General features: G+C 47.8%; 1 long non-coding RNA gene across 1 annotated transcript; it reads left to right on the top strand.

Annotated features, from left to right (window-relative positions):
• The first annotated feature begins 609 nt into the window (after positions 1-609).
• LOC139265369 (uncharacterized) lies at positions 610-16,391 on the top strand. Its single transcript, XR_011593544.1, has 4 exons — positions 610-941; positions 1,185-1,344; positions 1,593-1,690; positions 16,346-16,391. It is a non-coding gene; the product is annotated as an uncharacterized lncRNA (long non-coding RNA).
• Positions 16,392-26,439: the final 10,048 nt, after the last annotated feature.

Raw genomic sequence — 26,439 nt, 5'->3', positions numbered from 1 at the left:
CGCCGTCATTCCGCCTTTGAAACTGACCACAATTTTGGGAAATCCTGACGGTGCGGTTTGTCACTCACTGCTCCGACACAGGCTGCGCTGTGCACCATGCACCACCTCCCCTCCCCCCACAGAGCTGGCAATCACTCAAAACATGGAAACTGACGAAAACTTCGGCTCTTCTGCAATAATTACGCTGTTAAATTCCCCACTAAAAGTTAGACTCAAAGGGATTGGGTGTAACTGGGGTTTTAACAAAGGTCATGGGCCTGAAAAACAAAGTTTAATTTTGTACAGTGTCAAATTTATCTATTTTAATTTAAAAAATCAATTTTTAAGAAACTTTAGAATTTGCCCAAATAACGACATCACCTTTTCTTGACGTTATTCGCGGTTAACTTCTTTTGTTGCCAAAAAATAACGCCAAAAATAAACGCTTAAATTTCGCCAAACGTTTTGTAACTTTAAAAAGCGTTTTAAAAATGCCGTTTTAAACCATGACAGAAATGAAATATTTTGCGATTAAAAAGACGGTTGTTCTGCACATGCGCAGAAATGGGAGGGGGGGGGAGGGTCCGCCCGTATCTCACATGACGGATGTGCCCGCGCATGCGTCGTACACATCCAGGTCTGAATCAACCATTTTTAAAAGGAATTTAAAGTTCTAGGAGAGTTCTCCATACTTCCACATAAGTGCTGCAAGAACAAAAATGCAGGGTGATTTGGGAAGGAAGGGGGCTAGGAAGTTTACCCAGGATGCAAATGTGGCCCACGTAGGTGCTGTAGAGAGAAGATGGGGCCAGATTAGAAAGAAGGGTAACGGGAAACTGCACCCATCTGCAATGGCAGAAGCATGAAAACGTGTTGCCAAGCAGGTTACCTCTGTGGACTCCATCAGGAGGACCCTTCACCAGTACAGGAAGAGGTGGCATGACCTTTGCAGAACAACCAGAGTAAGTAATATTTTTATTTATGCACTCCAATTACTTAAATTGTAAATTTGACCTATCTTGGTATCGCTAGGCTTCTGATCGTCGCACATTATAAAGATTGCTTTTTTCTGCACTGCACTTCGCTGTTTGCGAGTAAAGGGACATTATACAAATCACTTAATTAAATGGTATAAGTGCTTTGTGTGTGTGTGCCACGACAGCAGAAGGCCCCTCTCTTAAAAATTTCTATTGCCACCTTTGCAGAGAAAGTTGTCCAAGAACCATTAACAGCAGCAGAAAACTGGTGGCGGTCTGACGATACTGGTCCCACTCACTCATCTGGAAAGTCGTGTTGCAGGTCTGATTGGTACATTACAGAGATTGACTACCCGTACGGATGCTGAGCCCACGTTGGAGAGTGAGGGTAAGACCTGGCAAATCCACAGTCTGGGTTGGCTCAATGTTAAGTACTGTGTGGGCTAGGCTTCGGTTTATGCGATGTACTCTCCGTCAGCTAGGCTTCAGTTTATGCGATGTACTCTCCGTCGGCTAGGCTTCGGTTTATGCGATGTACTGTCAGTCATCGTGGTCCTTCAAATGAGCCTGCACTATCATGTCACCCTGCCCCCTCCCCTGCTGCTAACCAGTCGTCTGTTCTTTCATATTTTGCAGTTGATTCAGATACATCAAATAATGGAGAAGACCCCGCCAGCTCGCCACGAGCGGAATTGGATTACACGGACCTCAGCCATCCTGATCAACTTCCACAGGTGGAGGAGGGGGAGGAACAAATAGATATGGGGGGGGTGGGGGGCAGTGAAGAGTTGAGGAGAGAGAGATGGTGTTGTTGAGAGCTACATCTGCAGCCAGCACTATGCAGGAGGGGACATTTCACGGTTATCCACCATGCGAGGTCACGGGTCCCAGTGGATTTCAGGATGCCACACCCAAGGCAGCAGCAGGCCATCTGGCATCTGCACGGAGGCTGAGATGTCAAGACTGCTCTGACGAAATGCAGCCTGAATGGGAAGTGGTAGATTTGATGGGAATGACTGGGGAGAGCGCCCAGCTCACCAAATGGCTCCTCGAGGCCATGGGTGGGATCTCAGGAAGCATCACTACCTGGTGACATTAGGGAGGGCATGTCGGGAAGTGTAGCAGTACTATCTACAGAGATTAGGGAGGGCATGTCGCAAATAGTGGCTGCAATGCGTGATAACACCGAGGCTGTCATTGATCCCACTCCAATCCCCAGACCAACCTTACCAGACAGTGCACAGGTTGCGCAACAGGCTGGAGTGTACGAAGCCGGGCCTTCCGCAGCTCAGGTTTTTGACAGCTTGCATTGCCATCTCCTTTGTCTGTCCCTCAACAAGCGCAGCACCTTACCCACAAAACTACTAAAAGACAGCTTGGGGACACTGAGACCAGACGTAAGCCTGCGGTAGCGGGCAAGACTAATGCAAAGGGCAAGAAGGGCAGGGTGGGAGAAGTGGCTGCAGCTGAAGTTTATTTGTTGCTGTGGTTGTTGTTGTGGTTTTGCTGTTGTTTTCTTTTTTTGTTGTTGTGGTTGGTTGGTTTGCTTTATTATTGTTTCAGTGACGTTAATTTAAAAGTTTAATATAATATAAAAATGTTTTATTAAAGTTAAGAAAGTTGCTTTTAAGTACAAGTGTACAAATGTTTAATAAATTTCAAATTATTTTTTCAACTAAACCAGACTTATGCAGTGTCTCATTCTAGCTCTCTACTGGATAGCATAAGCAGTCAGCAAAAATGGCACAGATAGAATAGGCCCCATTCTTAAAATGTCCTTGAATGTCCTTAAAAACAAATTATAAACACAATAAACTCTATCTCTAAAACGCAGCCTTCCCTCCAAAAGCTTTCATTCACTGAACTGTAGTTCTGTTTTCCAAGATGGCGCCGTTATCGATGATTTTGATCCGATGACCAGGTGGGACCAGCTTTGTTTGTACAGTATTTATCGCTGTCTTTAAAAATGTCGTTATTGGGCAAACTCACAAACAGCGATATCGTTATTTTTGATGCCTAGTGACATCACAAAAACGGTTTTGAAAAAAGGCGGTTGTTAAAAGGCATTAAAACGTGTGTTAGGCTGGCGAATTTCTAGTCCTTTTTTTTAAATTAAAGTTTGTCCATCTTTATTTTAGGTTTGCCTTTTTCCCATGTGAGAGCCCCAATCTTTGTTTTGCTCTCTCTAACGTTTTTAAAAAGTTAGAGTTTTAGGAGCTCACTCACTTCCTGGTTCACTGTCTGAGAAATGTTGATTGGCTGCTTAGATAGCTTGTTGACATCACAGCAGCTCGTACTAGGAGATCCCCACTATACTCCGTTGATTTAAATTGAATGTCGGAAAACCTGAACTTCACAACACAGAGATCGCGAGATCTTTGTGCGAAGCTTATCTCGAGGTCTGCGGCGAACGCTTTTGCTTTGCCGCTGACCGCAAATTCCGGACCTAACTTTTTCCTGTTATTATATGGTGGGTTCTACTAAGCCCTCTTCCTTTATCCAGGGACTACAGGGCCTTCTCATCACTACCCCAGGTACAACCGGCAGCCTTCTCCTGGCAGCCCTGGGGAGCAGCAGTAATAATGGTAGACAGGAGGAAAATGGGCAGCAATCTAGCCCCAGCCTTGCCATTGGCATTTGCATGTAGTGGGGCAGGAAGGGGTAGCTAGCAGTGATGGCAGACGGAGTGAAATCAGGGTGGGTAAGCATCCCTAGGCCTCGCTGCCCAATTATCCCTGCTATTCCATCTGATTTGGAGTGGGATAATGGAGGAAAGTCCAGCCCACTGACTCATGCTGGGGTGTGGCTCTACCAGCAAGGGTTGCCTCCCCAGTATTTTGTCCAAGTGACAATTAATCACTGTGATCTGAGAGATTTTGTTTTCTTGAAATAAAGATCTAAGTGGTTAATGAATAGAGTTGGGAATCATTTTTGTTAGCTTTATTAGATCTGAGGCTCTTCCTTTTATATCTGGGGACAATCTAAGATTTGCTCTGGTTCTTTAAGCTTTAGTGACAACTGAAACATATTGGCATGATTTCCTCTAGTCGTTATGTCCAGTAGAATGGGAAATGCATGTAGAATAAATAAGTTTACAGTTTTACTAGAAATAATGATCACAGGAAGCTTACCACTATGTTAACAATGTCATCAACACGTAGTGACCAGAGGAAAACTTTCCCCAATGAGCTGTTAAGATAAATCCTTTTTTTGGTCTCAATTGCTCTTACAATATTAGATCAAGCTGGTGAATTATTAAGTGCAAAAACAGATGTTCTTTTCCCCATTTAAAAAAAGGTTCTGTTTCACATCTTAAAACAGTCCAACTGACTTCCAAAAAGTATGAGCTTAGTTTTCAGACTCAGTGCTGCCTGTCACCAGAGCCAGCTTCTCAGCAGGGCCCATCATGAAGCATCTTTCTTGAAATATGATTCATTCATTTGCCGTGGGTGGCACTTAAAAGATTCCTGAGAAAAAGAGTGGGACTCTAATAGTTTCCATAAATAATTGGCAACAAAGAGAAAAAAAGTTGACATTTGGGTTGGATGTAAATTACATTATATCATCATCATCCCTGTATGCATTATCTACAATTATTGCCTGCTGTGAATCTTTGGCCAGAAACAAATATTCCATTAAGTACATTTTTTAGGGTATGATGTTTTTTTCAAGTTAATTCCCCCATATTCCTGAGTCTCTCTAGGTGCTACACCATGATGACCAAAAAGCCAGCTGATGTGCTCCGGGACTTCCAATAGTGCCACTTTGAGCCAGCTGTTGGGTGGTACATAGAAATAACTGTGCAGTAACTCTTCCAATGATCTTTCTCACCTTGATAGGAAAGCATCTTTCCTCTAATCTTCCCTTACTCACATGACTTGACCAGGATTGAGGACTAAATGGCTTTGGAGATTGTAGGCATTAATTGACATTACAACATCTGTGATGCCATGATCACTGCCAACCAGATGCAACAAGTTAGCAACCCGCAGCTCTTAACACATAACGGGAGTTTACGCATTGTGCACTGTTATGTATGTATGTAAACCTCACCAATATGTAAGACTTGCCACCAGGGGGCACACTTGTGGGAGACCTAAGGGTCACCTGTGCACCCTGGGCAAGCAGGTATAAAAGGTAATCTACCATGCTGCTTCCTCACTCTGGAGTCTGAATAAAGAGACCAAGGTCACAACAGTTTGAGCTTACAATACTGTCTTGTGGAGTTATTCTGAACATAACAATTGGCGACGAGTAACGGATCACGAACTTTCACGCGGCAATGGCTGCCATTGGTATTCTTGAACGATTTGTTGAGGGTGATGATTGGGAAGCTTTCGTTGAGCATCTCGACCAGTACTTTGTGGCCAACGAACTGGACAAGGCTGAGATGGCGGTCAAGCACAGGGCGATTCTCCTCCCCGCATGTGGATCTTCGCTATATGGCCTCGTCAAAAATATGCTGGCATCGGACAAACCAACGGACAAGACTGACACAGAGCTGTGCATGCTGGTTCAGGAACACATCAAGCCAAAGGATCTCAATGACCAGGTATCGCTTCTACACTCCCCATCGCTCCGAGGGCCAGAACATGGCGAGCTTTGTCGCCAACCTAAGACGCCTTGCGGGACAGTGAATTTGCCGGATCTTTGGGGGGGAAATGTTGCAGGACTTTTTCCTGCTTGGAATCGGCCACGAGGTCATTATTCGCAAACTGCTGTCTGCCAAATCCTTAGATCTGAGCAAGACCATCACGATCAGGAAGGCCATCAGGCTTTCATATCCATGAGTGACAACACGAAACAGATATCTTCACAGAATCGAAGCACAAGTACTGTGCATAAAATAATGCTTTCAGCAGGCAGAACTGCACATGGCACGGCCTACATGACCACAGAGGCCAGACTTAGGGTGACTCAGAGACCGCCGTGGGGCATGAATGCGTATCCATTAACACCATGATGGCACTGTGGGGGCAGTCATAGAGCCCATCAATATCGATTCAAGCACTATTTGTGCACAGGCTGTGGAACAATGGGGCACATTCCAGTGAATGTGCAAATGACCTGTGACTCACCACATGGCAGAGTCAGGAGAGGACGACCGATCCAGCGAGGATCACGCTGAACGAGCAGGAGAGGCAACTCAACCTGAGGATGAAGAGGAAGTATATGGGATACACACCTTCATCACCAAAAGCCCTCCGATAATGTTAAAAGTTAAACAACAGCACTCTAGTCTCCATGGAATTGGACACGGGGGCGAGTCAATCAATAATGAGCCAGAAGGCATTCGCGAGGCTTTGGGGTGACAGAGCACAACGACCCAAGTTGATCCCGATTCAGGCAAAGCTGCGCACCTACACCAAGGAACTGGTAACAGTTATTGGTAGTGCGGACATAAGAGTATCCCATGAGGGAGCAGTGCATGATTTACCACTGTGGATTGTTTCAGGTGCTGGGCCAACGCTGCTTGGTAGAAGGTGAATGGGGAAGATTCGATGGAATTGGGAAGACCTCCTGTGTACCTTCTCTGGCGAACGATGTCTCCCTTGCTCAAAGGCTGAGCAAGTCCCCACTTCAGCTGAACCAGGCATCGAAGTGCAGATCCAGTTGCAGATCCCCGATGCACAAGCCGCTCATCACGACCACGAGGAGGTAAAGATCAATTGAACAGCGGTACAGGCATGGTACCTACCACCCAAAGCCGACGACTTCTTCGCGACTGTCATGTATTCAACTATCATTGTAACCCATGTATAAGCTGACCTAAGTTGTACACCTTGAGAACATTGACCACAAGGGGGTGAACTTGTGGGAGACACTCCTAACCTGGGCTTTCAGGTATAAAAGGGGAAGCTCCACCCACCTTCATCACTTGAGGTCTTGGTAATAAAAGCAACTGTTCAGAGTGACCTTCTCTCAAGTATGGGCCTCGTGTGCATTTATACTGCATAGTAAGGACATATCATTGGCGACGAGAAACTGGGATTTAAACCACGCGAGCATGGCCACTAGCAGCACAGAAGAGACGTACTGTGTTGGTGATGATTGGGAGGACTTTATTGAGAGACTACAGTAGGAATGGTTAGGACAGGATTCGGCCGACAAACACAGGGCTCAGCTCCTGACGGTTTGTGGATCCAGAACATACTCCCTGATGAAGGACCTTCTAGCGCCAGAGAAGCTGGCGGACAAGATGTTCGAAGAGCTCAGTAAGTTGATTGGGGAATACCTTAAACTGGCAAGCAGCATGCACATGGCGAGACACCGGTTTTACACGCACCGGTGGCGAGAAGGACAAAGCGGTCCAGACTTCGTGGCAGATCACTGGCGAGATGCATGCAGAGCGGAGATGCTGTGAGACTTTTTTTATTGAGGGCATCGGGCATGCTGGGGTTTTCAGGAAACTGATCGAGACCAAAAACTTGACCATGGAAGCAGCGGCTCTGATAGCCCAGACATTTATCTCGGGAGGAAGAGACCAGAATTATGTATGACAAAAATCTTGGCTCAAATGCGGCAAACGACCAGGGAGCCAACATTGTTAACGCGGCATACAGATCTCTAGGTAGACAAGGGCAATCAGACATGCACCGGCATGTAAGGGAAATCAGGGATAGTATTAAAGCCAAGGAAGTGGCATACAAATTGGCCAGAAATAGCAGCGAACCTGGGGACTGGGAGAAATTTAGAACTCAGCAGAGGAGGACAAAGGGTTTGATTAGGGCAGGGAAAATGGAGTATGAGAAGAAGCTTGCAGGGAACATTAAGACGGATTGCAAAAGTTTCTATAGATATGTAAAGAGAAAAAGGTTAGTAAAGACAAACGTAGGTCCCCTGCAGTCAGAATCAGGGGAAGTCATAACGGGGAACAAAGAAATGGCGGACCAATTGAACAAGTACTTTGGTTCGGTATTCACGAAGGAGGACACGAACAACCTTCCGGTTATAAAAGGGGTCGGGGGGTCTAGTAAGGAGGAGGAACTGAGGGAAATCCTTATTAGCCGGGAAATTGTGTTGGGGAAATTGATGGGATTGAAGGCCGATAAATCCCCAGGGCCTGATGGACTGCATCCCAGAGTACTTAAGGAGGTGGCCTTGGAAATAGTGGATGCGTTGACAGTCATTTTCCAACATTCCATTGACTCTGGATCAGTTCCTATGGAGTGGAGGGTAGTCAATGTAACCCCACTTTTTAAAAAAGGAGGGAGAGAGTAAAAAGGGAATTATAGACCGGTCAGCCTGACATCAGTAGTGGGTAAAATGATGGAATCAATTATTAAGGATGTCATAGCAGTGCATTTGGAAAGAGGTGACATGATAGGTCCAAGTCAGCATGGATTTGTGAAAGGGAAATCATGCTTGACAAATCTTCTGGAATTTTTTGAGGATGTTTCCAGTAGAGTGGATAAGGGAGAACCAGTTGATGTGGTATATTTGGACTTTCAGAAGGCGTTCGACAAGATCCCACACAAGAGATTGATGTGCAAAGTTAGAGCACATGGGATTGGGGGTAGTGTACTGACATGGATTGAGAACTGGTTGTCAGACAGGAAGCAAAGAGTAAATGGGTACTTTTCAGAATGGCAGGCAGTGACGAGTGGGGTACCGCAAGGTTCTGTGCTGGGGCCCCAGCTGTTTACACTGTACATTAATGATTTAGATGAGGGGATTAAATGTAGTATCTCCAAATTTGCAGATGACACTAAGTTGGGTGGCAGTGTGAGCTGCGAGGAGGATGCTGTGAGGCTGCAGAGCGACTTGGATAGGTTAGGTGAGTGGGCAAATGCATGGCAGATGAAGTATAATGTGGATAAATGTGAGGTTATCCACTTTGGTGGTAAAAACAGAGAGACAGACTATTATCTGAATGGTGACAGATTAGGAAAAGGGGAGGTGCAAAGAGACCTGGGTGTCATGGTACATCAGTCATTGAAGGTTGGCATGCAGGTGCAGCAGGCGGTTAAGAAAGCAAATGGCATGTTGGCCTTCATAGCAAGGGGATTTGAGTACAGTTGTACAGGGCATTGGTGAGGCCACACCTGGAGTATTGTGTACAGTTTTGGTCTCCTAACCTGAGGAAGGACATTCTTGCTATTGAGGGAGTGCAGCGAAGGTTCACCAGACTGATTCCCGGGATGGCGGGACTGACCTATCAAGAAAGACTGGATCAACTGGGCTTGTATTCACTGGAGTTCAGAAGAATGAGAGGGGACCTCATAGAAACATTTAAAATTCTGACGGGGTTAGACAGGTTAGATGCAGGAAGAATGTTCCCAATGTTGGGGAAGTCCAGAACCAGAGGTCACAGTCTAAGGATAAGGGGTAAGCCATTTAGGACCGAGATGCGGAGGAACTTCTTCACCCAGAGAGTGGTGAACCTGTGGAATTCTCTACCACAGAAAGTTGTTGAGGCCAATTCACTAAATATATTCAAAAAGGAGTTAGATGAGGTCCTTACTACTAGCGGGATCAAGGGGTATGGCGAGAAAGCAGGAATGGGGTACTGAAGTTGAATGTTCAGCCATGAACTCATTGAATGGCGGTGCAGGCTAGAAGGGCCGAATGGCCTACTCCTGCACCTATTTTCTATGTTTCTATGTAGTCGAACCCAAAGGGGGAATTCAACAGAGACAATGGCTAGCTGAACGGCGATTCATGCCATCATAATGGACAATGGGGCCATCAACACCTGTTAATGGTGCACTCAAGGACAGTTTCAGAGACGATCGACTGGTAATGGACCTTTTGTTTCCAACAGCAATATACCTGCAGAAACTGCAATGTCAGCGGTGACTTGGCGCGTATGTGCAGCCAGGTTGATGTACGAGGAGGACGTGCCTGGTGTAAGCCCTACGAAGCCAAATGAATACTGGGGGAAATCGCTGGAAGCTGAAGTTCAGCGAGTTCATGTGGAGCACATATACAGTTCATATACCAGGATGCCACCGATAATGATGAAAGCGCTCCTCAATGGCATCCCAGTATTAATGGAGCTAGACACAGGGGCCAGCTAGTCCCTGATGAGTATCAAACAGTTCAAAAGGTTTTGGGTGTCCAAGGCCAGGAGACCAAAATTATTGCCAATTGACGCACAGCTACGGACATATACAAAGGAGATCATTCCGGTGCTAGGCAGCGCTACGGTAGTCATGACCCACAAAGATTCGGAGAACAGGTTGCCACTATGGATTGTCCCGGGGGATGGTCCCGCACTACTGGGGAGGAGTTGGCTTGCTGCAATGTCAATGCAATTTCTTCAGTGGAGCGAGTATCATGCTCACAGGTCCTGGACAAATTTGACTCATTATTTCAACCCAGCATTGGCACTTTCATGGGGGCCAAGGTAGTGATTCACATAAACCCAGACGCCAGGCCAGTACACCACAAGGCCAGAGCGGTGCCGTACGCGATGCGGGAAAAGATAGAATGCGAATTGGACCGCCTGCTGAGGGAAGGCATCATCTCGCCAGTCGAATTCAGTGACTGGGCAAGCCCGATCGTGCCGGTGCAAGGCGGATGGGTCGGTCAGGATATGTGGTGATTACAAGACCACCATCAATCGGGTGTCACTCCAGGACCAGTACCCGCTACCAAGAGCGGAGGACCTCTTTTTGACGCTATCCGGTGGCAAACTTTCTTCAAAATTAGACCTGACCTCAGCTTACATAACCCAGGAGCTGGCGAGTGAGTCAAAGAAGCTGACCACCATCACGACACACAGGGGTTGTTTGAGTATAACAGATGTCTGTTCGGGATTCGTTCGGCTGCTGCAATCTTTCAGCGAAATATGGAAAGCCTCCTTAAGTCGATTCCAAGGACGGTGGTTTTTAAAGATGACATCCTCATCACGGGTTGCAATACTGAAGAAAACCTCCACAACCTGGAGGAGGTGCTACGCAGACTGGACCGGGTAGGGCTGCGACTGAAAAAGGCGAAGTGCGTCTTCTTAGCTCCAGAGATAGAATTCCTGGGTAGAGGCAGACGGGATCCTACCAACTGCGTCCAAAACAGACGCGATCCAGAGAGCACTCAAAACGGAAGCGTTCGTTCCTGGGGCTCCTGAACTATTTTGGTAACTTTCTCCTCAAATTGAGCACGCTGTTAGAGACGCTACACGTGCTCCTACGCAAAGGTCGTGATTGGATCTGGTGGGATAGCCAGAAAAGGACTTTTGACAGAGCATGCAATTTGTTATGCTCCAACAAACTGTTAACGTTATATGACCCGTGTAAGAAACTTGTTTTAACGTGCGATGCGTCGTACTATGGGGTCAGATGTGTGTTGCAGCATGTGAATGCCAATGGTCAGTTTCAGTCGGTAGCTTATGCTTCCAGAAGTCTGGCCCAGGCAGAAAGGGGCTATGGGATGGTAGAAAAGGAAGCGCTAGCATGTGTATATGCAGTTTAAAAAAAAAATGCACCAGTACATTTTTGGCAGGAAATTTGAGCTGGAGACAGATCACAAACCCCTATCGTCCCTTTTGACCGACAACAAGGCCATAAATGCGACTGCATTGGCCCGCATACAGAGGTGTGCACTCACGTTAGCCGCCTATGACTATACAATTCGGCACAGACCAGGCACTGAAAACTGCGCCGATGCACTCAGCAGACTCCCATTAGCCACCACTGAAGGGGAAACTGAGCATGATGCTGAGATGGTCATGGCAGTTGAAGCTTTCGAAAGCGAAGGCTCACCCGTGACAGCCCGTCAGATTAAAGTCTGGACAAATAAAGACCTGCTACTGTCTTTAGTTAAGAAATATGTCCCGAATGGGGACTAGGGCATGCCCTGAGGAATTTAAACCGTTTCATAGGCGCAAGGATGAACTCTCGATTCAGGCCGATTGCCTACTGTGGGGAAACCGAGTAGTCATGCCCAGATGGGCAGAGAGGTGTTTATCAGAGAACTTCACAATGAGCACCTGGGCATTGTCATGATCAAGGCAATTGCCAGGTCACACATTTGGTGGCCAGGTATAGATGCAGACCTGGAACTTTGTGTTCGCAGGTGCAACACGTGCTCAGCTGGGCAACGCACCCAGGGAAGCCCCCCTTAGCCCCTGGTCCTGGCCCGCCAAGCCATGGTCACGCATCCATGTGGACTACGCAGGTCCTTTTATAGGAAAAATGTTTTTGGTTGTAGTCAACGCCTACTCCAAATGGATTGAGTGTGCCATTTTAAATTCAAGCACATCCTCTGCCATGGTAGAAAGTCTACCGGCAATGTTCGCCGCCCATGATCTACCGGACGTCTTGGTCAGCGACAATGGCCCGTGCTTCACAAGCACTGAATTTCAGGACTTCATGGCAGGCAATGGAATCAACCATGTCAGAACGGCACCGTTCAAGCCGGCCTCAATCGGCCAGGCGGAACGAGCAGTGCAGACAATCAAACAGGGGATGCTCAGAATCCAAGCGGGTTCCCTACAAAGCCACTTATCACGCCTCCTGTTGGCCGACAGATCCCGACCACACTCGCTCACAGGGATTCCACCCACAGAGCTGTTAATGAAAAGGATGCTCAAAACCAGGTTATCCCTTATACACTCTACTATGAAAGAAATTGTTGAGAGCAGGCGTCAGTCACAATGTGACTACCATGACAGGAATGCAAGGGCGCAATGTATTGATGTCACTGGCCTTGTTTTTGTCCTTAATTACGCCCAAATGGCTTGCAGGCACTGTGATTGCCAAAAAGGGGAATAAGGTTTTGGTAGTTAAACTTGCCAATGGACAAATCTGCCCCAAACACGTGGATCAAACTAAAAGGAGGTTGAGCAATCCCATAGAAGAAGCAGAGGAAAAACACGATGTAGAGTTTACTCCACCACAGGTGACCGAACACCGGAACCAAGTGGAGGAGAGCCCAGTCACTGTGGGCAGTCCGGACAGGCCTGAGACTCTGCGAACATGGCAGTCGGCATTATGGACACAGACGAGAGTGGGTCCAGACCACGGGATGAGAGTGCGTCCAGACCACGGGATGTTGCAGCAACGAAACGGAGGCATGTGTTGCCCAGCAAGGAAGACGACTGGGCTTGGGGCAAAGGTAAAGGGGCAGCCGCTGAAAAGGCCAGGAGCCCACTATGTTCCAATAAGTTGTTTGCACTGTGTAACCCATGTGAGCGCTCTTTCGCGGCCAATGATGTATTATCATATGGGGTCGGGGGCACCTTACAACAAGCCAAAGTAGCGGGCGAACACCAACCGGTCATATATGTATCTGACAAAATACTTGTCGCAAGTGATGTGTTATCACACGGGGTAGGGCGTGTTGTACAGCAAGCCAAAGTAGCGGGCGAACCCTAACCAGTTGTATATGTATCCAATAAGTTAACCCAGGCAGTAGCCTGCGTTCACGGGACAAAAGAGACATACCAAAGAGTGTCCCGATATTTGCTCGAGTCAGAAAAGCTGCCAATCTCACAGTTTTGGGAGAGCAGAGGCACTATTATCAATGCCTTGTTTCGAATATGTCTAACACTGTGCACTGTAACATGATCCGCCACGGACCAGGCATTGAAAACGGCGCTAATGCCCTCAGTTGGCTACTGTTGCCCACCACCGGGGTGGAAACGGCGCAGCCCGCACACCACCTCGTTGTTCTGGAAGTGCTAGAAGGCGAGGAGTCAACCGTAATGGCTCCCTAGTTTAGGACCTGGACCAGCCAGGATCCCACATTACCGCCTGCTAACGGCGAACCACTAGACGGGATGTTGCAGCTTATCCGTCGCAAAGACGAAATGCTCATCCCATCAGATTGCCCCCTATGGGGCAAAGAAAGGCAGGAAGGCTACACAGTCAGTGGTCTGGGGCCTCCATACCATGGCCCAGGATGCACGAGGACCACGCAGCTCCCGCCACTACTGAAAGTCTCAAGGCCAGATCGGCCATCCTTGGCTTGCTAGACCTTGGGGTCAGCGACAATAGTCCGGAGCGGGCAGCCCAAGTCATAAAGCCAAGCACCACACATGTCACGGTAGACTCCCTACAGATCCGGCTATCCCGGGTGCTATGCAATCAATGGACAGAATCATTCAGAATCGAGCCTTCCGTATGCTACCAGCAGAGAATGTACCATAATCGCACGACTCCTCCACATGACATCAGAATAAATGATGTAGACCATGTTCATGGCCCCAAATGGGCTGCTAGCACTCTATTAGCCAAAGAGGGGAATGGAGTGTTTGTGATGAAAATATAGTGTTTGTTGTGGAACCATGTTATGAGCAAACGCAGAAAACATTTGGACCAGACCAAACTGCGAACTACAGATAACCAGGAACCACTGTGAAAGGACCTGGCCCCTAGTGACCCACTAACACAATTGACCTCGCTGTCAACCACAAGGATGAACCCACCATGCCCAACAGTCCGATCAGACCAGCCGCGCGGCCGTGCAGCAATGATCCGACCAAATCACCCATGCCAGGACTTCAACTCAGGCGATCGATCCGGGAACGCAGAGCGCCAGATCGCCTCAACTTGTAAATAACTTGTACGTAAGACTTTAGGGGGGAGTGATATTATGCATGTATGTAAACCTCACCAATGTGTAAGACTTGCCACCAGATGGCACACCTGTGGGAGACCTAAGGGTCAACTGTGCGCCCTGGGCAAGCAGGTATAAATGGTAATCTACCATGGTACTTCCTCACTCTGGAGTCTGAATAAAGAGACCAATAGTTTGAGCTTACAATACAGTGGTGTGGAGTTATTCTGAACATAACATGCACAATTGGGAAATTGCCCAAAATGTACTCTAAAATTGGGCTGATCAGGTTACAGTTCAAGTTTCCGCTAAAATTAATTTGTATAATCATAACCATAAAGAGCTGAATTTCCCAGGATGGTACAGGCGAGGTCAATGGCAGGTCGGGTGGGAAAGTTGTTATTTTTGACAACGGGTCGGGAACCCGCAGTCATCTCGCTCCCTCGCACCTTTCCCCAAGGCACATCTATCATCAGGGAGCCAACCCAACCGGACAGCGGTCTGGGACCCAATTGAAATCATTATGAGGCACTTAAGAGCTTTTTTCCACCCTACTTTTTAAAATTTCCCTGCATGGCCACGGGATTCACGGAGCTCAGGAACTGGACAAGAGTTCTGTGACCATTGCTCCAGCTGATTACTTGACAGCATGGAAAACAAACCAAAATAAAAACATGTTGATTACATCAGCTAACAGATTGATGGAGATTCTGTTCTACTTGAAAAACTACTGGTAAATGTTAATTCAGAAATTCCTGAACATAAGAACATAAGACATAGGAGGAGTAGGCCATTTGGCCCCTCGAGCCTGCTCCGACATTCAATATGATCATGGCTGATCTGATCTTGGCCTCAACTCCACTTCACTGCCCGCTCCCCATAACCCTTGACTCCCTTATCGTTCAAAAATCTGTCTATCTCCACCTTAAATATTTTCAATGACCCAGCCTCGACAGATATTTGAGGCAGAGAATTCCACAGATTTACAACCCTCTGAGAGGAGAAATTCCTCCTCCATCTCATTTCTAAATGGGCGGCCCCTTATTCTGAAACTATGCCCCCTAGTTCTAGATTGCCTCACGAGGGGAAACATTCTCTCTGCATCTACCCCCTCAGTATTTTATACGTTTCAATAAGATCACCTCTCATTCTTCTAAATTCCAATGAGTATAGGCCCAACCTGCTCAATCTTTCTTCATATGTCAACCCCGATATCCCTGAAGGGATGTGAGTGCTGAAAGCTCCTCTCCTACCCTGAAAGGTGAGGGAAATATATTTTTCACTGCCCATTTTTTGCCATTGCCTTCCAACTCAACAGTAATTGCAGTAAATTGATCTGCACTATAAAAAAATAACATACGCCATTTGAATAAATGTTTGTATCGTTTCTGGTCAGTTTTTCTCACAGGATATTGTGATTGTCCAGTTGCACATTAAATCAAGTAATCAACTGTAACAATTTCATTCTCATCACTCATTCTACTGGTTCAATTTGCTTTCAGTCCTGAATATAACTAATTTAATTTTTCAGTCTGAGACTTTGGGGGTGAACTTCTGTGGAGGTTCTCTCACTTGTCTATTGTTAACTTCAATGGAAGAGCTGCAGAAATCCCAGAAACACATTGTAAGCACCACTTACACTGTATGTCGGGGATTCCGCAGTTTTTCCGCTGGACTTGAATAAGATTGTAAATCCACCCCTTTACAATTACATTTAAAATCTGCTTAACTTTATATATTACCTATACCGGTTACTGATACAAAAGTCTATAGATTTGTGATTAAATCACCAATAACTTCCCAATTAATGTACATTTTTAATTATGTTCTTGATCATATTTGTAGATGGCATCATATTACTTAATGATATTATTTAACTATTTCCACAGCTATAACTTTTATTATATTATTGAAGAGTAAAGATTCAACACCCACTTTGTCAGATTGAACTTCAAATCTAATGTGATCATGGTCCCTTTAAAGATCCCGGCTGAAAATGTATTATGAATGATGTCATCAGCTCCGCTCCATCTCATTGGGCCGGATAACGCGTTGGGCAGGCTTAATAGGCCCTTTTAAGGTAAGTTCATTTTCAGCAGCGGGATGGAGCCAGCAGCGGGGTCGTGACCCAACACGGACACCAGCCGCACCAGTCCCGCCAAAGTAGGCAAAAATCCAGCCAAAATTTTCAATGAACCAGTGCCATCGAACATAACTTTCTTTTTTTCCTTTCAATTAAAAAGTGTTCCTTGATGTATTTAAGAGTGGTAACCTGGTGCAGTTTTATTAATACAGCTAAAAATGGGTTTATCACCAAAAATAAGCATTTTTAATACTGGTGTCCAGTTGTCCACTGAAACTCACTGAAAATGACTTTAAAAAACTATACTGAATCATTTAATAGTTTCATTGGTGTTTCCATCAATTAAATACTTTCTGATATGAAAAATATTTTACAACGTGCCTGCGCGCCTAATAAAATTAGCAAATTTGAAGAGCCTTCGCTAATTAGCGCAATCGGCAGCATCTCGGCAATTTTGACCTGGGGCGTGGCCTGTTTCGTGGTCAGGGAATTGCATTTTGAACCAGTGTAAAAGATCGTGGGAAACACAAGCTCAAGTGGTTTGGGGCATAATTCACTTACATTGAAAATTCCCTGATCTTTTGCCCTGATTTGGCCAATTCTATCCGGATTGCACTGATATTACTGTCGGACAAATGGAAACTCTACCCCTACAGAGTCAAACACATTCTTATTAAGAGGACATGCATTTATTGTTTCATGGAACATAAATTGTTAATTTTTTATATTTATTTTCATGGGTATAAGGCTAAAGAAAATCTGGTCTATCTTATTCAATATGATTTATATGTCTCACTTTATCCATATTTAATTATACACATTTGAAAAGATGATGTCTGAAGACTAATGCTATTTTTCAGTCATATTTGATAAATTCTATGTTGTATAGTTCGATGAAGTCTGCATTATAGGCTAAGTTCACCAAGGCTGCATTGCTAGATGGCAGCACAATTGAAGATAGGGCTATAACACTGTAGCACTGATTCTTTGATCTGTGCTCCTGTCGAGCAAGGCTCTGGCAGCACAGCCTATCTGAAATTACATTTATATATTATTGTTTAATGAATAGCAACATCATTTATGAATGTCAAAAGATTGGGTGGGGGGGGTGAAATTGCCTCTTTTAATAGCCCCGTTAGCATCTTCGAGGGCGCTAATGGGGCGTAATAGAATTTTCATCTGGGGGAGGGGCACTACCACCTCCTGGGAAACTGCCCAAGAGGTTTGGGGGATGCTGTCCCGGCAGCGCTGCATCCCATGATTAGCGGCTCGAGTCGGCACGCAACCGGCAATGACATCATCGCCGTGCGCACCAATCCTCACTGCCCCACAGGGGAAATTGCGCCGTGTGCCAGCGGGCATCCGCTGCCGGGGCGCCCCTTAAAGGGGAGGCCTTTAGCACCCTGGCCGCAATCTTTATTTGTCAGCCGGCTCTTGGGTCGACCCAGCAATGGCGGCCCTCGTGTCGACTGTGCCGCCATCGTGCAGCTCGGCACTCGTTTTGGGTACTGAGCTGCTGGCCTGGTTTAACGTGTTTCTGGTGGCCCAGTGGTGGCCACCAAAAGGTCTGCTGATTGCACTGTGCCCTCCCCTTTAATGGAAGGGGAGGGCGTAGTGGACTCAGCGCCGCACTACGCTACCGCTCCGGGAGTGCCCCTCATAGGAAGCAGAGCATCGGTAACAGCGCTCCGCTTCCTTTGAGTGCCGTTCGGCCCAATTCCACTTGAGGGGCGGGACTTCAGGGCCGGGCGCTCAAAGTCCCAGCCCCGGAAGATTACCACCCCCAATCAAGGCAAGGGGCAATTTCTAGCCCTTGGAGTTTTAATTTATTAGATATGCATATAGCAAAAACTTTTTTTAGAAACCTGAAAATGCTGCAAATACATAGCAAGTGAGTCATCAGCTTCTAAAAAATGAAAAGGCAGGTTAATGTTCTGGATGGAGACCCTTGTCAGACTGGAAACTGGAAGATAAGCAAACCCTTTTATAGGACTGATAGCATAGGGAATGAGAACAGCAGGCAAAATTAGAGTCAGGAATGCTGACCTTCATCACAGGGAAGCAGTTAATGGATTTTATAGACTCAGACAGATTTTTTGAAACCCTGGAAAGAAGTGAAAACAAAGATAATTTCAGTGAGACAATGAAAAGGCAAAGAAATTAAAAGAACAAGCAGGTATAAAAATATGTATAGAATGTGGTAAAAAGGCATGGAAGAGATGCACACAAAAAACACTCCCAAAATAATGTTGAAAGTGGAAGGTAGATGGGAGATGTGCGCAAGAAAATGGGGAAGAGCACCAAGGTCAAATCAATGTTCAGACCAGAGGACTAGAGAATACACATCCCTTCCCTCACTGAATTTATCTCTCTATCCTCTTGCAATGGGCTTTGGTAGACATCGATTACAAGTCCATAGAAACATAGGGCCCAAGTTTCGGGCCAGCCTAAAACGGCACAGCCCGGACCTGGACGCCCGTTTTTCGTGCCACAAAGTGCGCCTAAAAAAAACTCACCTATTCTCCGGCTCCCTGCAGGTCCTCTGGAGCTGGGTGCGGCACGGCATGAGCTGTGGGGGGCGTAGCCAGGTCCCTGCGCTGAAAACAGTGTCGGGACCTCTGCACATGAGCGCTACAGTGGGCACGCATGTGCAGTAGCTCCAGCCGCCCAAACCTGTGGGAGGGGCCCGAAGCACGCAGCCCCTAGCCCTGGCCGAATGGCCTCACTGGGGTTGCGTGGATAAGGCTCACCTCCCACCCGACCCGACACCCGCTCTCCACCCCCGCCCCGCCCCGCGACCCAACCTCCGCTCCCCCGCCCCCGCCGACCCGATCTCCGCTTCCCCCTGCCTCCGGCAACCCGACCTCCGCTTCCCCCCTCCCCCGGCGACTCAAACTCCGCACCCCCCCACCCCGGCGACCCGACCTCCACTACCCCCCGCCCCCGGCGACCTGACCTCCGCTCCCCCACCCTCCCCAGCGACCCGACCTCCGTTCCCCCCCGCCCCCCGGCGAACCGACCTCCGCTCCCACCCCAGCGACCCGACCTCCGCTCCCCCCCGGCGACCCGACCTCTGCTCTCACCACGGCGACCCAACCTCCGCTGCCCGCCCCCCGGCGACCCGACCTCCGCGACTCCCCCCACCCCCAACCTCCGCGACTTCCCCAACCCCCCGACTTCAGCGACACCCCCCCTACCTCCGCGACTTCCCACCTCCGCGACTTCCCCCCCCCCGACCTCTGCAACTCCCCCCCCCCTGACCTCCGCAGCTCTCCCCCCCCCCGACTTCCGCGACTCTCTCTCCCCCCCCCCCCAACCTCCACGAATCTCCCCCCCGACCTCCGCGACCCCCCCTCACACGACCTCCGTGACCCCCCCCGACCAGAGACCCGAGACCCTCCCCTCCCCTCTCCTTCCCTTCCCTCCCCTCTCCTTCCCTCCCCTCCCCTCCACTCTCTTTCCCTCCCTCCCTCCTCTCTCCTTCCCTCTCTCCCTCCTCTCTCCTTCCTTCCCTCCCTCCCCTCTCCTTCCCTCCCTCCCCTCTCCTTCCCTCCCTCCGCCCCTCCTCCCTACCCCTCTTCTCCCACCTTCTCCTCCTCCTTCTCCCCCTCCCCTCTCCTTCCCTCCCTCCCCTCTCCTTCCTCCCTCCCTCCCTCTCCTTCCTCCCTTCCCTCCCTCCCTCCTCTCTCCTTCCCTCCCTCCCTCCTCTCTCCTTCCCTCCCTCCCCTCTCCTTCCCTCCTTCCCTACCCCTCTTCTCCCCCCTTCTCCTTCTCCTTCTCCCCCTCCCCTCTCCTTCCCTCCCTCCCCTCCCCTCTCCTTCCCTTCCCTCTCCTTCCTCCCTCCCTCCTCCCTCCTCCCCCCCCTTTCCTTCCCTCCCTCCCTTTCTCCTTCCCTCCCTCTCTCCCTTCTCTCTCCTTCCCTTCCTCCCTCCCCTCTCCTTCCTCCCTCCCTCCCTCCCCTCCATTCCCTCCCCCTCTCTCCTTCCCTCCCTCCCTCTCTCCTTCCCTCCTTCCCACCCTCTCTCCCTTCTCTCTCCTTCCTCTCCTTCCTCCCTCCATCCCTCCCCTCCCCTTTCCTTCCCTCCCTCCCTCCCCCCCTCCTCTCTAACCCTCTTCTCCCCCCCTCCTCCTCCTCCCCCCTCCCCTCTCCCACCCCCCCTTCTCCTCCTCCTCCTCCCCCTCCCCCTCTCCTCTCCTCCTCCTCCTTCCTCCCCCTCTCCCCCTCCCACCCCCCCTTCTCCCCCTCCCCTCGCTGTCAGAAACACAGACACTGACAGACAGACAGAGAGTGAGAGACACACACACAGACAAACAGGGAGATAGAGACACACTGGGGGTGGGGGGGCCGTCCCAGCACACTGTTGGAGGACTGCCGGTGCTGCAGTCGGTAAGTAGAAAATGTTTTATTTATTGATTTTTTAATTTTTTTTATTTTTTATAAATTTTTTTTGATTGATTTATTGGTTGATTTATTGATGTATTTATAATTTATTATTGATGATGGCTCTTTATTTGTAAAACTGAAGTGTTTAATGTTTGTAAACTTCCCTTTAAACCTCCCCCTCCCCGCCCCATTCCCTACGCCTGATTTGTAACCTATGCCTGATTTTCTAAGTGTAGCGTACAAAAATCTTCACTTACTCCATTCTAAGTTAGTTTGGAGTATGTTTTCATTGCCTAAACTTTCAAAACGGGCGTAAGTGGCTGGACACGCCCCCTTTTGAAAAAAAAAATCTGTTCCAAACTGAAAATGTTCTAACTTGACTAGAACTGGAGCAAATAAAATGCCGAGAATTGCAATTTCTAAGATACTCCATTCTAAACCAGTTGGTCCAAAAAAACAGGAGCAACTCGGGCCGAAACTTGGCCCCATAGAAACATAGAAAGATAGTAAATAGGTGCAGGAGTAGACCATTTGGCCCATCGAGCCTGCACCACAATTCAATAAGATCATGGCCGATCATTCCCTCGGTACCCCTTTCCTTCTATCTCTCCATGCCCCTTGATCCTTTTAGCCGTAAAGGCCATATCTAACTCCCTCTTGTATATATCCAATGAACTGGCATCAACAATTCTCCACGTAGAGAATTCCACAGGTTAACAACTCTCTGAGTGAAGAAGTTTCTCCTCATCTCAGTCCTAAATGGCTTACTCCTTATTCTTAGACTGTGTCCCCTGGTTCTGGACTTCCCTAACATTGGGAACATTCTTCCCGCATCTAATCTGTCCAGTCCCGTCAGAATTTTATATGTTTCTATGAGACCCCCTCTCATCCTTCTAAATTCCAGTGAATACAGGCCCAGTCGATCCAGTCTCTCCTCATATGTCAGTCTGCCCATCCCGGGAATCAGCCTGGTAAACCGTCACTGCACTCCCTCAATAGCAAGAACATTTTCTCAGATTAGGAGATCAAAACTGAACACAATATTCTAGGTGAGGCCTCACCAAGGCCCTGTACAACTATAGTAAGACCTCCCTGCTCCTATACTCAAATCTCCTAGCTATGGAGGCCAACATGCTATTTGCCTTCTTCACTGCCTGCTGTACCTGCATGCCAGCCTTCAATGACTGATGAACCATGACACCCAGCTCTCGTTGCACCTCCCCTTTTCCTAATCTGCCGCCATTCAGATAATATTCTGCCTTCGTGCTTTTGACCCCAAAGTGGATAACCTCATATTTATCCACATTATACTGCATCTGCCATGCATTTGCCCACTCACCTAACCTGTCCAAGTCACCCTGCAGCCTCTTAACATCCTCCTCACAGCTCACACCACCACCCAGCTTAGTGCCATCTGCAAACTTGGAGTTATTACACTCAATTCCTTCATCTAAATCATTGATGTATATTGTAAATAGCTGGGGTCCCAGCACTGAGCCCTGCGGCACCGCACTAGTCACTGCCTGCCATTCTAAAAAGGAGCCGTTTATCCCGACTCTATGCTTCCTGTCTGCCAACCAGTTCTCTATCTGTGTCAATACATTACCCCCAGTACCATGTGCTTTAATTTTACACACCAATCTCTTGTGTGGGACCTTGTCAAAAGCCTTTTGAAAGTCCAAATACACCACACCCACTGGTTCTCCCTTGTCCACTCTACTAGTTACATCCTCAAAAAATTCTAGAAGATTTGTCAAGCATGATTTCCCTGTCATAAATCCATGCTGACTTGGACCGATCCTGTCACTGCTTTCCAAATGCGCTGCTATTTCATCTTTAATAATTGATTCCAACATTTTCCCCACTGCTGATGTCAGGCTAACTGATCTATAATTTCCTGTTTTCTCTCTCCCTCCTTTCTTAAAAAGTGGTGTTACATTAGCTACCCTCTAGTCCATAGGAACTGATCCAGAGTCGATAGACTGCTGGAAAATTATCACCAATGCATCCACTATTTCTAGGGCCACTTCCTTAAGTACTCTGGGATGCAGACTATCAGGCCCTGGGGATTTATCGGCCTTCAATCCCATCAATTTCCCTAGCACAATTTCCTGACTAATAAGGATTTCCTTCAGCTCCTCCTTCTCACTAGACCCTTGGTCCCCTAGTATTTCCGGAAGGTTATTTGCCATAAACACCTGAATAATACTTCTATCCACCTGTTTTTTATAAAGGCTACTTTCCATATTTCCAGTTTGTCCACTGTGTTAAATATTGATTCCACTTTCTCCACCAGAGCCTCTGAAATGTCCTTTTTTCCTTAGTCAACGTGTTCCCTTGGTTGTAGTCAACAGAGCTCGTCACCCAACTCTGTGTTCCCACAATGACAAAGTCTCACTTTGTGTTCACTTTTCATCCTATTAGCTGTGAACTCACCAGATCTTTATATGCCATTTCCACCACCTACAACATAATTCCACCACCAAGTAGATCCTCTGTCCCCCTTCCCCTCTGTTTTCTGAAGAGACCATTGCCTCCAAGATAACCTTGCTTATTCATGTGTCATCCTGACTTTCATCTTTCTGCACAATTGTAATAGATGCAATATCTGTTCATTCACCAAGGTCCTCCTTCCCTGTGAGTCAGCAATTTACATGTACTTGCTACAATCTAGTATACTATATTTACTGTTCACAGTGTGGTCTTCTCTACATTGGGAAGACCAAATGTAGGTTTAGTGACTACTCTGCTAGATGAGACTGTTCTGTCCATAAATATGATCTGGACCTCCCTGTGGCTCACCGTTTTAGCTTGCTCTCCCATTCACACTTTCATCTTTCCGCCTTTGGTTTCCTAGACTACTCGAAATAAATAACACAGTAACAATTTTAGGCAGGAGAAGACGTTCGGTTTATTCCGTCCACCTATCCAAAGTATTTTCTTCATTTGTAAATATGATCCCTCATGTTTAAATTCTGTACATAGCAGAACAGCTGAAGCAACGCTTTAGATGCCTGGACCACTCAGGAGGCGAGCTCCAATACCACCCTGAGCAGGTAGCTCAATTCGTGGTATTGTGGTCCAGGCTGCACAAGTTGGCTATCAGGAGGGAACAAGAATTGCCTGATGAGTCTGACAATCCACCTCACCAGAGAGAGGAAGAGGAGGATGAGGAGGTGGACGCTGACATCGGCCCAGACAATCAGGCTGACACTGAAGACATGCCCCTGCCCCCCTATAGACCGCATGAAAGGGCCCATGGTGGCATGATAGCTGCAAGAGCCTTATGTCAGGATCTCATCAATGATTGCTTTGCCTGAAAGAACGTTGGTGTTATTTACAAGGCTGACACACTGCTGGGTGTGCAGGACATCACCTTGGTAACAGTTAAAGTTTAAGTTGATTGAAGTTAAGTGTGATTATATCCTTTGATGTTAAGGAATCACCAGTGTGTAATGGTGCAGCTATCTGAGCCAATGTGCTACAAGATTTTGTTAAATAAAAAACATTTAAACCGAACATTAGTCTGAAATCATCAGTATTTCTGTACAAACCAACCCTTCCCCCCCCCGCCCCCACTTCTCCTCCCCATCTCTACCCCTTCCCCTCCTGACTCCAAGCTGCCTGGCCGAGGAGGTCCTCAGGCGATGCTTCATTGGGGGCGGGTGACGGCCGAAGCGCTGCTTGGACGGATACGGGAGAGAACGGTCCTGAGGTGGGTATGTGCTCCGAGCCAGAAGCAAGATGTTGCTGCTGGCTCTCATGTGTGGTTGGCAATGGGGGTGCGTCACCTTAGGGTGCAGTGCCGCGCTCAGGGACCACTGGGAGTCCTCTGCCACCAGTGTTCCTGACTACCAGCTCCAGGGCGTCCTCCATCCTTTCCATGTTATATCTTATTTGTTGGACAAAAACTCAGTGCCAACTATGTTCTTGGTGCTTAGTAGGCTTTTTGCTACTGGTGAATCTCCACCATGCTTCCCGTAATAGCCAGACCAGCACACCCAACAGCCACACACGCTTTCAGTGCCTCTGAGCTCCCTCTCTCTCTGTCTCCTCTTCTGCGCATGTCATAATGACCCTTGACCTCCTGAATCGTGGGAATCGAGCGTTGCCATGCCATTGGTAAGGACAGCCACACTCTACGGCAGAAGGTCAAAGAAATTTAACGCTACCACCCATTTCATGTCGCTCGCGGTAATGCCCATTTTCAAAAATGGAAACTAGGTGTTTTGAGAGTGGGCGAGAAGCCGGCGATCTGAAAACCCTTTTTAACACCCACGCCAGAAATAACGCCCATTTTGGGGCGATAAGCACAAAAGTGGAGATTCTAGCCCATAGACTTCGGGCTTCCAAATATTCAATTGGAGAACATTTCTACTCATTCAGTACTGGATGTCAGACAAGCAGTCTGACAATTGAGAGACCATGGAGAGGTCAAGAGAAGTGGTGGAGTGGTAGACCTGGGTGTCGTCGGCGTACATGTGGAAACTTACTCCGTGTTTTCGAATGATATCGCCAAAGGGCAGCATATAGATGAGAAATAGGAGGGAGCCAAGAATAAATCCTTGGGGGACACCAGAAATAACGATGCGGAAGTGGAAAGAGAAGCCATTGCAGGAGATTTTCTGGCTACGATTAGATAGGTAAGAATGGAACCAGGCGAGTGCAGTCCCACCCAGCTGGACAATGATGGAGAGGTGTTGGAGGAGGATGGAGTGGTCAACTGAGGGTGTCAAAGGCTGCAGACAGGTCCAGGAGGATGAGGAGGGATAGGTTACCTTTGTCACAATCACAAAGGAGGTCATCTGTGACTTTTCTGAGACCCGTTTCGGTACTGTGGCAGGGGCTGAAACCAGATTGAAGGGATTCAAACATAGAGTTATGAGAAAGATGGTCACGGATTTCGGAGGTGACAACATGTTCAAGTACTTTGGACAGGAAAGGGAGATTGGAGGTGGGCCAATAGCTAACAAGCACAGTGGGCTCAAGGGTTGTTTTTTTGAGGAGAGGGGTGATGACCACAGATTTGAAGGAGAGGGGGACAGTACCTGAGGACAGAGAACCGTTAACAATGTCGGCTAACATGGGAGCCAAAAAAGGAAGTTGGGTGGTCAGCAGTTTATTGGGAATTAAGTCAAGGGAGCAGGAAGTGGGTCTTATGGACAAGATGAATGTGGAGAGGTCAAGTGGTGAGATCAAAGAGAATCTAGAGAAAGAGAAAGGGCTAGGGCAGGTGGCGGCCTCAGAGGAAGTTTGGCCCAGTGGGCTAGGGGAAGGAAGGGAACTCACAGAGGCAGCTGATCAGATAGTCTCAATCTTTGAGACAAAGAAGTCCATGAGCTCCTCATACTTGTTGTTGGAGGTGAGTGTGGTGGAGACAGGGGAGAGAGGTTTAAGAAGACGGTTAGCAGTGGAGAATAGTTTGCATTCCAGAATAATCCTGGAATAGTGAGCAGTATTGGCAGACAAGAGTAGGACCCAATAACGCTTTATGTGATCGAACCAGATCTGGCGGT

This window comes from Pristiophorus japonicus, chromosome 6, assembly GCF_044704955.1.
Source record: "Pristiophorus japonicus isolate sPriJap1 chromosome 6, sPriJap1.hap1, whole genome shotgun sequence".
In the NCBI taxonomy this organism is placed as follows: Eukaryota; Metazoa; Chordata; class Chondrichthyes; family Pristiophoridae; genus Pristiophorus; species Pristiophorus japonicus.
The sequence above is the reverse complement of the archived record's forward strand: the minus strand, read 5'-3'. Positions and strand labels throughout refer to the sequence as shown.